General features: G+C 41.0%; 1 long non-coding RNA gene across 1 annotated transcript; it reads right to left on the bottom strand.

Moving 5' to 3' along the window:
- Positions 1-425: 425 nt before the first annotated feature.
- Positions 426-11791, bottom strand: LOC133491456 (uncharacterized). The gene is made up of 4 exons (XR_009792413.1): positions 11596-11791; positions 4006-4105; positions 2398-2491; positions 426-948 (listed from the first exon to the last, which is right to left on the bottom strand). It is a non-coding gene; the product is annotated as an uncharacterized LOC133491456 (long non-coding RNA).
- Between the last annotated feature and the right edge of the window lie 267 nt (positions 11792-12058).

Below are 12058 nucleotides of genomic sequence, written 5' to 3'. Positions count from 1 at the left end.
GTACCCTGCCTCCTGCCCGTTGACAGCTGGGATAAGCTCCAGCACGCCCACGACCCCCATGAGGATAAGCTGCTAAGAAAATGGATGGATGGATGGATGGATGGATGGATGGATGGATGGATGTTCTAAAAGTCCCGACAGGCACGTGCCAACTTGCAAACACGCCATATTGGCATTTTCACGCATCCAATGTCGAGGCATCGTGTGAATCTCCGCGGTCGATGTCGCAGGCTTTGCCTCCACGGGGAGACAAATTTCAGTGTGCGTGAGAGGGAATTTTCAAGAGAGAAATGGCCCTGATTCACTCTGTTTTCACTGAGACCCCCAATATCCCCTCTTCCTCTTCCCCCTCCCTCCAACTGCTCTCTTATGTGCAGCGCTCTGAGAGGGAACACACTTGTCAGTCTACAAAAATAGACGGCGGTCTCTGGAGGACGTGTTGTAGCCGACGAGGCCCTGTTTACTTAGGTTTCTCATCTCTCTCTTACTCTGTGTTTTTTTTTTTTTTCACTGCTCCCGTTCGCCAAAACTTTGAAATACTGCATCGGTTCCCCTATCCCCACACCCTAAGAACTGGACATTTACAAGCTAATCAAAAATGTAATCCGATGTTGTATTGTGGTTGAGGTTACTTTGCTGCATTCCATCCATCCATCCATCCATTCATCAGTAGGGTGTGTGCTTTAAAGACTGCAAATTCACCATAGGCTTGAATAGTTTTATACCGTACATGCGCCCTATGATTAGTTAGCGACCAGTCCAAGGTCTGCCCGAACTCCCTCCCAAAGTCAGCTTGGATAGGCTCACCTTAATCACCACAAGCACGATAGAAAATGGATGGATAGATTCTTCAGTGCCCAAGTCAGCCACATGATGTCAACCCAATTGACCCCTCCGTAGAGGGCACTTAACCACGCCTCCTGGAGTGACGTCACGCCACCACGTGCGCTGACGTAAGACAAACAGTAAAAATGGCAAATACAATACATTCTGAACTGAGACAGACTCCATGCTTCTGATTTCATTCAAATCAACGATATATTATAGATTCTAAACACAATACATTCTTAACTGAGAGAGACGCCATGCTTCTCATTTCATTCAATCATTCACACGTAGCAATGTTATGCTAGCGGAGAACGTCTCATTCATTTATACGAGACGTGTATTAAAAATCAAATTTAGGGCATATCTTCGTGCAAACACAGTCTGGTTAAGCTTCGGCCGCGAGCCAGCAAGAAATCAATACGTTTGTGCAGTCCGATCATCGCTAAATATCGCTCAACAAAGAATAAGTGTGTCAATCGTTCACACGTAGCGGTGTTATGCTAGCGGAGAACGTCTCATTCATTTATATGAGACTTGTATTAAAAATCAAATTTAGGGCATATCTTCATGCAAACACAGTCTGGTTAAGCTTCGGTCGGGAGCCAGCAAGAAATCAATACGATTGTGCTGTCCGATCATCGCTAAATATCGCTCAACAAAGAATAAGTGTGTCAATCGTTCACACGCAGCAGTGTTATGCTAGCGAAGAACTTCGAATTCATTTATACGAGACATGTATTGAAAATCAAATATAGGGTATACCTTCATGCGAACATATGTGTTCCGGTTGATATTAGATGGATTTAGTTGATGATGCGGTCTTCCACAAAGTTTGATCCCTCTAAGGCATTTTTCGTACTGGGTCTTCGGTTTTGGAAAGGGTACGAATCGAACTCCACCAACTCGCCTTTCAGGATACCTGTCGTCACTATTACAAAGTCCGTGACTACACCTCTTAACCATATTTTTTGTTAAATAACCCAAATACGCGATAAAACGCTAACTAAACCTATACTGGACCATGCAATGTTGTCTGAGAAAATGGCGGGAGCAAAAACGGGCTTTGGTTTATGCAGATCTCTGGCGTCTGATTGGTCAGTGACGTGGATTGCGCAATATCCATGCAGGGGTCAATTGAGCGTGCTTGTTACTTCGACAAGACAAACATGAAGACATACAAAAATGTAGCAAGTTGACTGCAGTGAAGGTTTAAAAGCATTAGGAAACTCAAATCTGGATGCATTTTATGAACTCTAGGATACACATCAGCCGGAGAATTTTCATTTAAAATTATGGATGTATTTACAATTTTCAGCTGTCCAAAGGGTAAAACACACATAAAAGTGATTCATTTTAAAATGGTAAATGCGACCAAATGCATTTATTTTTTCAAAAAACCTTGAAGCTGACGAGCTACTCTTCAATCACACCTGGAAATCCATTGTGGCTGCATAAAAAAAATAAAATAAAACCATAAAAACTCTCTCCCCATCCAATTACATCTGTACCTAACTACAGTATATATTGTGTGTGTGCGTGTGTGTTTGCTTTTTGTGTTTGTTCAGTCACCTGTGCCACCGCACACACTATATTTCAGCTCCTTAATCTGATTTGACTGCATTCCTCTGGCTTCCGCCCGCTGCCAACGGCCCTCAGAGTGATTCTGTTGTCAGGCACACAGTAATGAAAACACATAAACTTCTCATTACCTGCCAGTGGGCCCGAGCAGCTGTAGTATATTTATGCGTGTGCACACACACACACACACACACACACACACACGCACGCACAAACACTCACAGGTATACACAAGCAGAAGTGAGAGGTAAGAAGGCTCACAGATTTAGAGGGAGTCCTTCTCATGCTCGGTCATCAAACAGTGACACTTGGTCACAGGGCTTTGTATATGATAGACATACAAAGTAGCCTCTTTATGTCTCTTTGACCATCAACAAAGTATCTTTTCCCTGGAATGTAAAGCTATATATGCCCAACCATCTGTCCATTTTGTGAAACGCTTATCCTCACAAGGGTCACGGGAATGCTGGAGCCTGTCCCAGCTACCGTTGGGCAGAAGGCGGGGTACACCTTGAACTGGTTCCATTCGCACTCACAATCACACCGAAGTGCAATTTAGAGTCTCCAATTGATGCATGTTTTTGGGTTGTGGGACCCGACTGATTTCTGTTGTGTCAACTTGACACAGACTTGACCCTTACGTACTTCAGATTCTTCAAAATTTTTCTTTGGTTACCGCCACTGAGGTGAATGTTTCTTTGATTAGTATGCAAAATTACATGAGTTGTCACATGCAAATAAAGACTATTAATTACTTTTGTAATTGAGTAATTGAGTGTGGTTTATGGAAAAAAATATTTTTTTCATTTTTGACATGCAAGTACAGTTTTAATACAGAAAAAAACTTTTATTCAACTCAATTACTTTTTAGCAAATGTTAATACTCTTAAATTATCAGGCTGGTTTTAAGGTGAACCACAGTACTAGAACAGACCAAGATTTGAAATTATTTAAATTGAAATATTGATAGCCACAAATTAACGTTGTTGGTTGTGTGGGATCTTGGTGTTGCTTTGATAGTAGACCACACTATACTTTTAAATAGATAAAAATAACTGATTGACCTGTACACAAACGCTTTATTATCCTTCCTCATTGAGAGAACTTGGATCGTGGAAATAATGTGATGTGCCATAACAATTAGTATTTAGTTTGCAAATACTTGTCATGGTCCTGCCAGTCCAGCCATGGGTGTGCAGGTTCCCGCGCGGCCGCGCTGATTGGGAGGCGCACACCTGCGCCTCATTCTGTCTGATTGGCCCCGGTGTATATAGGACCCTGGGGACGACTGGTCCGGCGTCAGATCCTTGCAACTCATGCCCCGTTCCTGCACTCCCGTATCTCTGATCGTCAACCCGTGTGTACCGACCTCCGCCTGTTCTCCGACCGACCCGTAAGCCTGACTCCTTTGACAGTCCTGCCTTCCCTGATTGATCTCCTGTGTACCGACTCCTGCCTGCCCGCGGACCTGCTCTCTATGCCCGACGCCCTGACTACCGCTGCTGCACCTGACTGCCTGCCCGATCCCCGACCTTGGAACAATAAACGTTTTTTCCCGTATTACCTCTGCGTCTCCCGACTCCTGCATTTGGGTCCTACCTCCATATCGATGGGTCGTGACAATACTCTCACTTGAAAGTGTCATCAGGAGGCATGTAGTGAATGTCCACTGTACTACTGAAGGTACTCAGCTGCAAATCTGCACAAAGAAAGCACATAATTACATACACAACCTAAAATTGATCCCTGTAGCATGTCAAAAACTTTGTTGTTTTTATTGTTTGAAATAAAGTGAGGAGAGTGCAGGGAGCTCTCTGCATCATCTGTGATGGGATACAGCCATGGTTCTGCTTCATGGAGCCCTCAATCGCCGTGCGTGGTTCCTTCTATGCCACTGCACTGGGGGGCTCTGTGTAGGGTTACTCTGTACACAACTTTTGGTCATTGTGATTATTTTTAACCATTGTGCATGTGTGAGTATTAGGACTAGTTTGTTTTAATCGACGTAAAGCACTTTGAGATCCATTTTTGAATGAAAGCATCTTTCATCTCAAATAATTCATAGTTGATAATAGTAAATTCTAAGCATGAAGCATTGGGTGACTATCTTTAGTTCAAATATTTGCTCTTGTTACCTTCGTGAGCTGCTAATACATACCTGTGTGGTGTACCTACACGTATTTGCAAACAGGAAATGAAATCAGCTCTTCCACTGACGTGGTGTAACAAACGCACTTATAGCTACACACAAAGCATAAGCCTTAGGTGTGCTGCAGTTGAAATTACCTGGCTGTCATCAGCTGATTGATGTTTTTTCTTTCTCTTGTGGATGCTGTATATGTAGGCCTCATACGGACAAGTTATGATAGGGCACTGAGGTGCCAATTTACAGTCGTATCCAGAGCCACCGTGCACTTAACAGTTACTGGACATTGTAGGTACATCCATATCAATGTGTCCATTTACTGTACATCAAGTCAAGGAACAAAAGGAGATCTCACCAAGGTGACCGTAGGACCTCAGGCAAAAGGTCAAATTCGTTAGTTTACCCGACTTGTTGGTGCTCTGCTAGGCAACGATTTCAAACAAACATTTAGAATTGATCGTTCCGTGAAAACTGATTTTGAACTACAGCACGCTGAGAATGCTGGAGGTACTTGTGGTTGTTTGTGAGCTTATGACTGCATGAAACTTTAGTGACGTTCCTCGCTGCTGATCATGGATCACTTCAAACCATCATGGTTTTCTCCTCGTGCAGCTGAACTGCATCAAAATAACATACTTACTTTATTTAGCATCCACTGAAGCTACAGAAAAACTATCTTCACATCTGATTGACTCAGTATTCTTTAGCAAACTACTAGTTGAGACTAAATCCACACCAACTCTGTGGGTTGCAACCATGTTCACCCCATTGCTTAATTTGCGTCGAATATATTCAATTATAATAGAAAATCATATGAAGGATTCAGCATTAATGCATGGTACCTTCTTGGTTTGACGCAGTTCAGTAGTTCGCGTCATCACTTTTGAATAGGGGGAAAAAAAACGAAGTACTCCCATGTACTATTTCTTGTCCTCATCACTGCATCATATTTTTTTAGGTTAAACATTTTTGTGTAGTTGTCTTCTTTATACATCAAAGTTCACAAGGCTAAATCAATAGCTCCTTTGCTGGTTGCAGCTTATTTGACCTCAGTTGCATCAACACAATTAATCGACCACAAACGCCACACAGTGAAATTCTTAATGAGCAATAATAAAATTATACAGGCCACAATGTGCACAAATTTAATCTTCACTCTCACCCATTCAGATGTTAACTTTGAGAGGAAGGCGCCGCCTGTTCAGCGTTTATTCTTTGACTTCTGGCCATTGTGCAGCTCCAGTGGGACAGTTTGAAGTTAATTAACTTCAACAATCGTATTTTATCAGTGGTCATGGTGTGAAACGGGCCACAGGAACTTTCCCACCCCTGAATTCCTTTTGAATTTAAACCATCTGTCTTGAGCAGAGAAAGTACATTGAAGTTCTCCCCCCAGCACCGTTCACCCTTACTATTCTGCTTCAATATAACACTTTCAACATTTAATCAAGTAGAAGCCTTCAACAAAAAAGTTCCCAAAGAAGTGAAGTAGACAGACATGTAGTAACCCTCCTCCCTCAACTCATTGTTTTTGGGAAACCAAAGGTTTTTGGAAAAATTGCATTTATTTGTCTGAAATCCCAAGTGTCAAGGTATCGGAGCAAATTTTTAACCTTTGTCATGATAACAAGCTCCTTACGAGAAGACTTGTTTATTCCAAGCCCACTCCATCATCGAAATCCCTGCGTGACCTTGCTCCCCAACGTCACCATTGATCTAATTCTATAATGGCCACAACAGGGTAGCGCCGAATGGCTGTGCAAAACTTTAATCACTCAGACAAGCATGCAGAGTCACAGGAGCAGAAATGTGATTAACTGTCCACTGTGATAGAAAAAGTTAGCATACAGTAACAGAATAGAAATGACAAAGAATGAAAACTGGGGAAGAAGTACAATGCTACCTTGAAGGTCATCCAAAATTGTTCCATTGTAATAAAGTTTCTTTATCCTGGATAACATTATAACTTTGGCCACATCTTGGAGCCAAGAAACTCTGTTGAAGTGAGTGGAGGAGCTCTTTTTCTCAAGCTTTCCCTGAGATGTCGGAAAAACCACTGGCTTGCCATGTAATTATAAAACTAATTAAAATGAGCTGCTATGAAAAGGAACAAACATTTCTTTAATATACTATAAACATTACTTTGATCATGGCATCATGTTAAAATAAGTTGAGGAGATTCATTTAAAAACGTAACAAAGCCATGCTTTGCCACCATCTTTGCATCAAGTAACTATAAAAGTGAGTTGCGGAGTTTCACCAGGAAAAAAGTTGTGCTTTGTCAACATCTTGTGCTGTTAGCAAGTATTTTTAGGTGGAGTGTCTGATTTGTCCACACTGTTGACCTTGTAGGCAAAACATTTCCACATCTCACTCTGTGCCTCTTTTTTTGTTAATGAGCAGCGGACGAGTGTGCAAACTTGTGAAAGCCAGTTCAAACAAGCAAACGAAACCAGGAATTTCAAACATACCAAAATACAACCAATTGAAGAGCTACATCACGCAAGCAACATTTGTGCATGATACTTTCATAATTTCAGAAATAATTGTCATGGTCCAATAGAAAAATCTGAATCTATACGTAGACTTAAAACTGTGTTGCTGTCTAATGAGGTATGCTGATTGCTTGCATTATGACCATTTAATGTGCAGAAATAAAAAGTTTGTTCAATTAAGGCATCCTTTTTGGGGGTTCCACTGCAATGTTTTGGTTAATTGAGTAACTCAAGCTCAATTTTAATCAACCTTTCCTTGTGTGAGGTACAGACTCACACACTGCATCTACTGTAAACCTCTTTGGAACACGTCTTGTTAGAGGACATCTTGACAAAACGGTCCTGGCACCAGCCAAGTTTATTGCGTCATTGTAATCCAAAGTCCGTGCACACGAAGCGCCTACAGTGCAGGGCTGTGCCTCCTCCGGGGAGTGCCTCATTTAATTTAATCCTGCCCTTTAGTCTTTCGCTCTCCCACTTTCCCGATCATTACTTCTAATCAGCATATCAGCATCCCCCCGGTGACTTGCATTTTCAAACTCTCTCCTCAACTTGCAACAAGGCAGCGCAGTGGCTGTTTTCCCATCATCTTCTGTCGTTGAAGTGGTGACAGAAAATAGGAGGTAATGTCCCTTTTTTCTCTTACCCAGTTTGCAGGCCTCATGTTCACCTTCCCTTCTTCTTGCCTTTCCTCCATCAGTGCTCATGACAGTGCACAGAGGTCTGATAATAATACCTTACATGATGGGAGGATTATTATTATTTTTTTTTTTTGCTAGCTGCCTTGTTCCAGTCACCAGCATCCCCCACGCAGGGATGCTCTCTATTTTTTCTTCCTGCTTTTTTGATGCCAAGACAGATAGCTGCTTTCAAGCCGTCTGCGTCTGTAGCCTCCAAACTGGCCCTCATCCATCATGACCTCAATCTAGACGGGTTTGAAATGTTTTTCCTCCCAGGAAAATTGTGTTCCCTGCGAGACTTTTCTATTAAAAACAAAAAACAAAAAAAACTTCTTGACCTGAAGAGTCTGTAACAATGCTGCATGTATCAAGAAAAATTCATGGGTCATTTTTATTGGCTAAATTAATTGAGTGATGATAATCTGGTGTATAACACTGAACTGTTTGAACATAATATTCCCAATAAAATTGATCCCAATGTAAAGTGGAAAGGTACTGTAGATATGAGATATAAGTTTGTTTGACATGAATGTTGGTTCACCTTGTGAGGCTTCAGACTGGAATGTATGCCACCACCCAGGGCGACTTGTCCCTGTTATTATACTGTAAATCAAAATCTGCCACAGGTTACAATCATTTTCCATGTGTAACTTGACTCCAAATAGATGACGAAAAAATTTGGCCCCTTGAGTTTGCAACATTTCTATGATTATGATCACAACTCTACAACATCCTAAACCTTAGACCCTCAAGTAATTTAAATGGATTTGTGCCAGTAATCAGTGATTTATTTAAAGCTTTTTCTGCATGTCTAACGTAACACAAACATGTATTGCTGAATTAATGTATGTCACTGTAATCATACAGAAATAATGTACGCAAGCTGATATGTTTGTTTGTGACGGGCCCCGAGCGTTTGCGCAATTGCGCATGACTTTTTGGGTATAAAACACTTTTGTTTGTTTACATGAATGAGCAACACTGCTTATATCAAAATCCTGTCATGGCTGAAAAGCTTTCTCTTCCCCCGCCTCGTAGTCCCCATCGAATCTAGTTTCCACCAGGACCGAGGCACAGCGTGTGCAAGAGAGTTATATATGCTTTCATAGCCGGAAGTTGTGAGGAGAATACGACAAGGTTGAAAATAGAGAGGTAATTATTTCCCATTGTGATAACTGTTTTGTGTGCATACATTTAGCATTATGTGCAACTCACTCACAAGAGTTGTCATGAGTCATTCTGCAGTCTTGATGATTTTGCTATTAAATCCATCTTATTTTCATATTGAACCAAGTATCTGATCCTTCTGTGAAGGAAGATCGACTGTGGGAGCAAGGCCCACCCAGACAGAATACAGAACAGGTGATGTTATGTAAAAATGAACTGGGGCAGAAGTACGTTACCCTGCTGCATGCACAAGAAAAAGCAAATCCCAGTCAACGAAGGAGCTTGAATAACTGAACTAGTATACTGTATGACTAAGAGCCAATTGAATTCTGAAAAGGGTGTAAGCAAGTTTGTCAGCAGAGTTTGACTCCTTGGCCTCACGCAATGCTCAATTTCAGGATGGTTGTGAAAGTTCTACCCCTGGGCAGCTCTGATCCTACTTGCTCCATGAGGGTGCTAGCCGACAGTTTTAGGGGCTGTTGGTTAATCCGGTTGAATGTCACAGTTTGAGGTCAACAGGACCCCGACTGCCCCAAAGAGCAGAGATTGGATCCAAACACCACAAAACAGGACACCTTCGAAACCTGGAGGACACTGATAAATTCTGTCCATAAAGAAAATGAAATACACCATTGATAATGTACAGCTTTGTCAGCATCTGATGTCCACTTCGAACAAGTCTAACTTAGTCCTGGAAATGTGGACGAAGATAACCCCTAACTTCACATGTACGTCTGATCTGCATGAATGCAAACATGCATGCGCACACACATCCAGATCAGGATACCATAAAATTAAAATAAAGTATGAGTTTAGGATTGGAGCTGGAGAGCAAATTCTCAACCTCTGGGTCATTGAGCGACACAATCATGGTTGTGATTGTGCAATCATGGTTTATAGTGACAAGGTTAATGCTTCAAATTAGCCATTTTTTATTTTATGTTGTCAGGCCAAATTTAGTGACAAATTAATCTGGAAAGCACAAATTACACCCACAGTCAAAGCCACCCACACACCGGCTCTGTCAATTCACACGAACAAAGTCTGCATAATTCGAATGCTGACAAGTCATTCACAATGGATGACTTGAACAGTGAAGATGGTTGAACTCTCCGAGATGCTGTAATTATTTTGGGCCTGCTTCTCCTCCTCTGCTCAAACTGTCTAAATGTGGCAGTTTTATGGCAGAAAGAGCTATTTCACAACATTCATACCTGAAGCTATCAAATTCTCAGCACAAAACTAACAAGCCCGAGCTGACATTTCTCATTTTCATGAGCTGTCAATGTTGAGAGACAACATTGTCGCCAGGACTTCTTGGCACTCGATTCCAACTGTTTCATGCATGACTTTTTATTTTTCTCCGATGCATTAATCAAAGTCTATGCAATCACACCCCCCGCCCCTTTTATGTCTGTCAAGCTTTTATCAATGATTGGTTTTCACCGCGTATGGGTTTCTTTAATGGATGAAGACATTTTTACACATAGAATGCCTCATTTGAATCACGACTCCTTCAAAGGCTTTTCCACTTTAACTTCATGTATCAGCATTTCAAATATCCATTTGTAGGATTGGGCTTATTAAGGAGTAGTATCTATTTAATCATTCAGGGTTCTGTGGCACTTGGTCCAAGACATCAAAATTGTTCAAATTAGATACCGTGCAGCCACGGAATTTTGTCGGTCTTAAAGACAAAAAAGTGTTAAAAGGTTTATACTCTAAGTAAACTTTTTACATTTTATGAAATTCATTCAAACTGATCTGAACTGTTTCAATATGGTTGATTTCACAATGAGCTCTTGGCATATAAAGCTGTGACATCACATCTGCTGTGGACAATAAGGTTTAGACTTTTCTATTTTTAAAGAAGTATAACGCTTAAAAAGAAATTCCGCACAAATAATACCGTAAACATTGTTGTGTTCCAATGTGCACTGCATTGTAAACTGAGGAGAATTATGCACTGATTATTCATGATGGCAATGTCCTACTATGGCAATTATAGTAATAGATTTTCTTTTTTTCCCCCCTTTTTTTAATGGAGTCTCTTTGTTACACTGTCATGTTTTTATCATAGGCTTTAGATATATAGCAAAGCCGAGGTTAGATTTTGGGCTAAAGATCCTGCTAGATCAAATCAGCCTTTTAAGTTGTCGGTCAAGTGCTTGAGAAAGCATTTTCTGAGAAGTCAGAGGTGGGGACAAGTCTTTTAACCTGAGAGGCCAGATGGGGTGTTTCTCAATTCTCCCTGGAAAAAAAGAGGCCATAGAACGGTAAGAAAAAGCTTTGAGCACACTTGGAAAGTCATTGGGTGGATGTTTTAATCCACAATGGGCCATCGGATCACCGAGAAGATGGAGGCTGCAATTGAATAAATTGAATGCAGCCTCTGTTCACTAATTCCTCGAGCCATCCCCTTCATAAACAATGAATACATGAATAAATATATGTGTGATAAATATAAATAAAAATTCAATAAACAGTCACGGAGAACGTATATCTAGCTTCAATAAAATAGTAGCGATCACAAGATTAAGCTAGCATTAGCACTGTAAACAAACCAACATTAGCCATGGCTCTACAGTGGTGATATGACTTATTCATAAAGCAGTTTTATTCTAAAACATAAGCTGTTTGACCTTTTAATTTTTTTTAAATGTACAATCAATTAAAAAACAAAAGGTGGTGATTTACAAACCTGTAGAGGAGAAACTTTCCATCACTACTGAATTCTTTCCGCTGCCTGAGGTTGTCTCCCTTTGCTTCTGTTTGCTAGTCTTGTGCCCAGTTGTTGGCAAATGAGGAATGCGGATTTCGTTCATCTCGCTGGGGATGGATACTCTGCCATAGCGTCATCAAAACACACACAAGGCCCGCTATGAGTTTGCCTGCTAGTGCACGCCACGATTGGCACATCCTTGTTCGTACTTTCTGTCTCTGATTGGTTGTGTTTCCATGGGTGCAGTGGTTGCTTTGAAAAAAAAAAATCAAATAATTAATTATTTCACTTTAAAATTGAACTTATTTCCTCATAAATCCAGTTGTCTGACAAAGTTACGAAGTCTTAACAGTCAGAGAAAAAGTTTGTACAAACATCATAAATATAGACAGCACAAGTAGTGTTTAATGTCAGCATGTCTAAAAGCTGCAGTCAAATCTTC

The sequence above is a fragment of the Syngnathoides biaculeatus genome, chromosome 18 (assembly GCF_019802595.1).
Source record: "Syngnathoides biaculeatus isolate LvHL_M chromosome 18, ASM1980259v1, whole genome shotgun sequence".
Lineage (NCBI taxonomy): Eukaryota > Metazoa > Chordata > Actinopteri > Syngnathiformes > Syngnathidae > Syngnathoides > Syngnathoides biaculeatus.
Note: the sequence above shows the minus strand (reverse complement) of the source record. Positions and strands in the feature narration are given on the sequence as shown.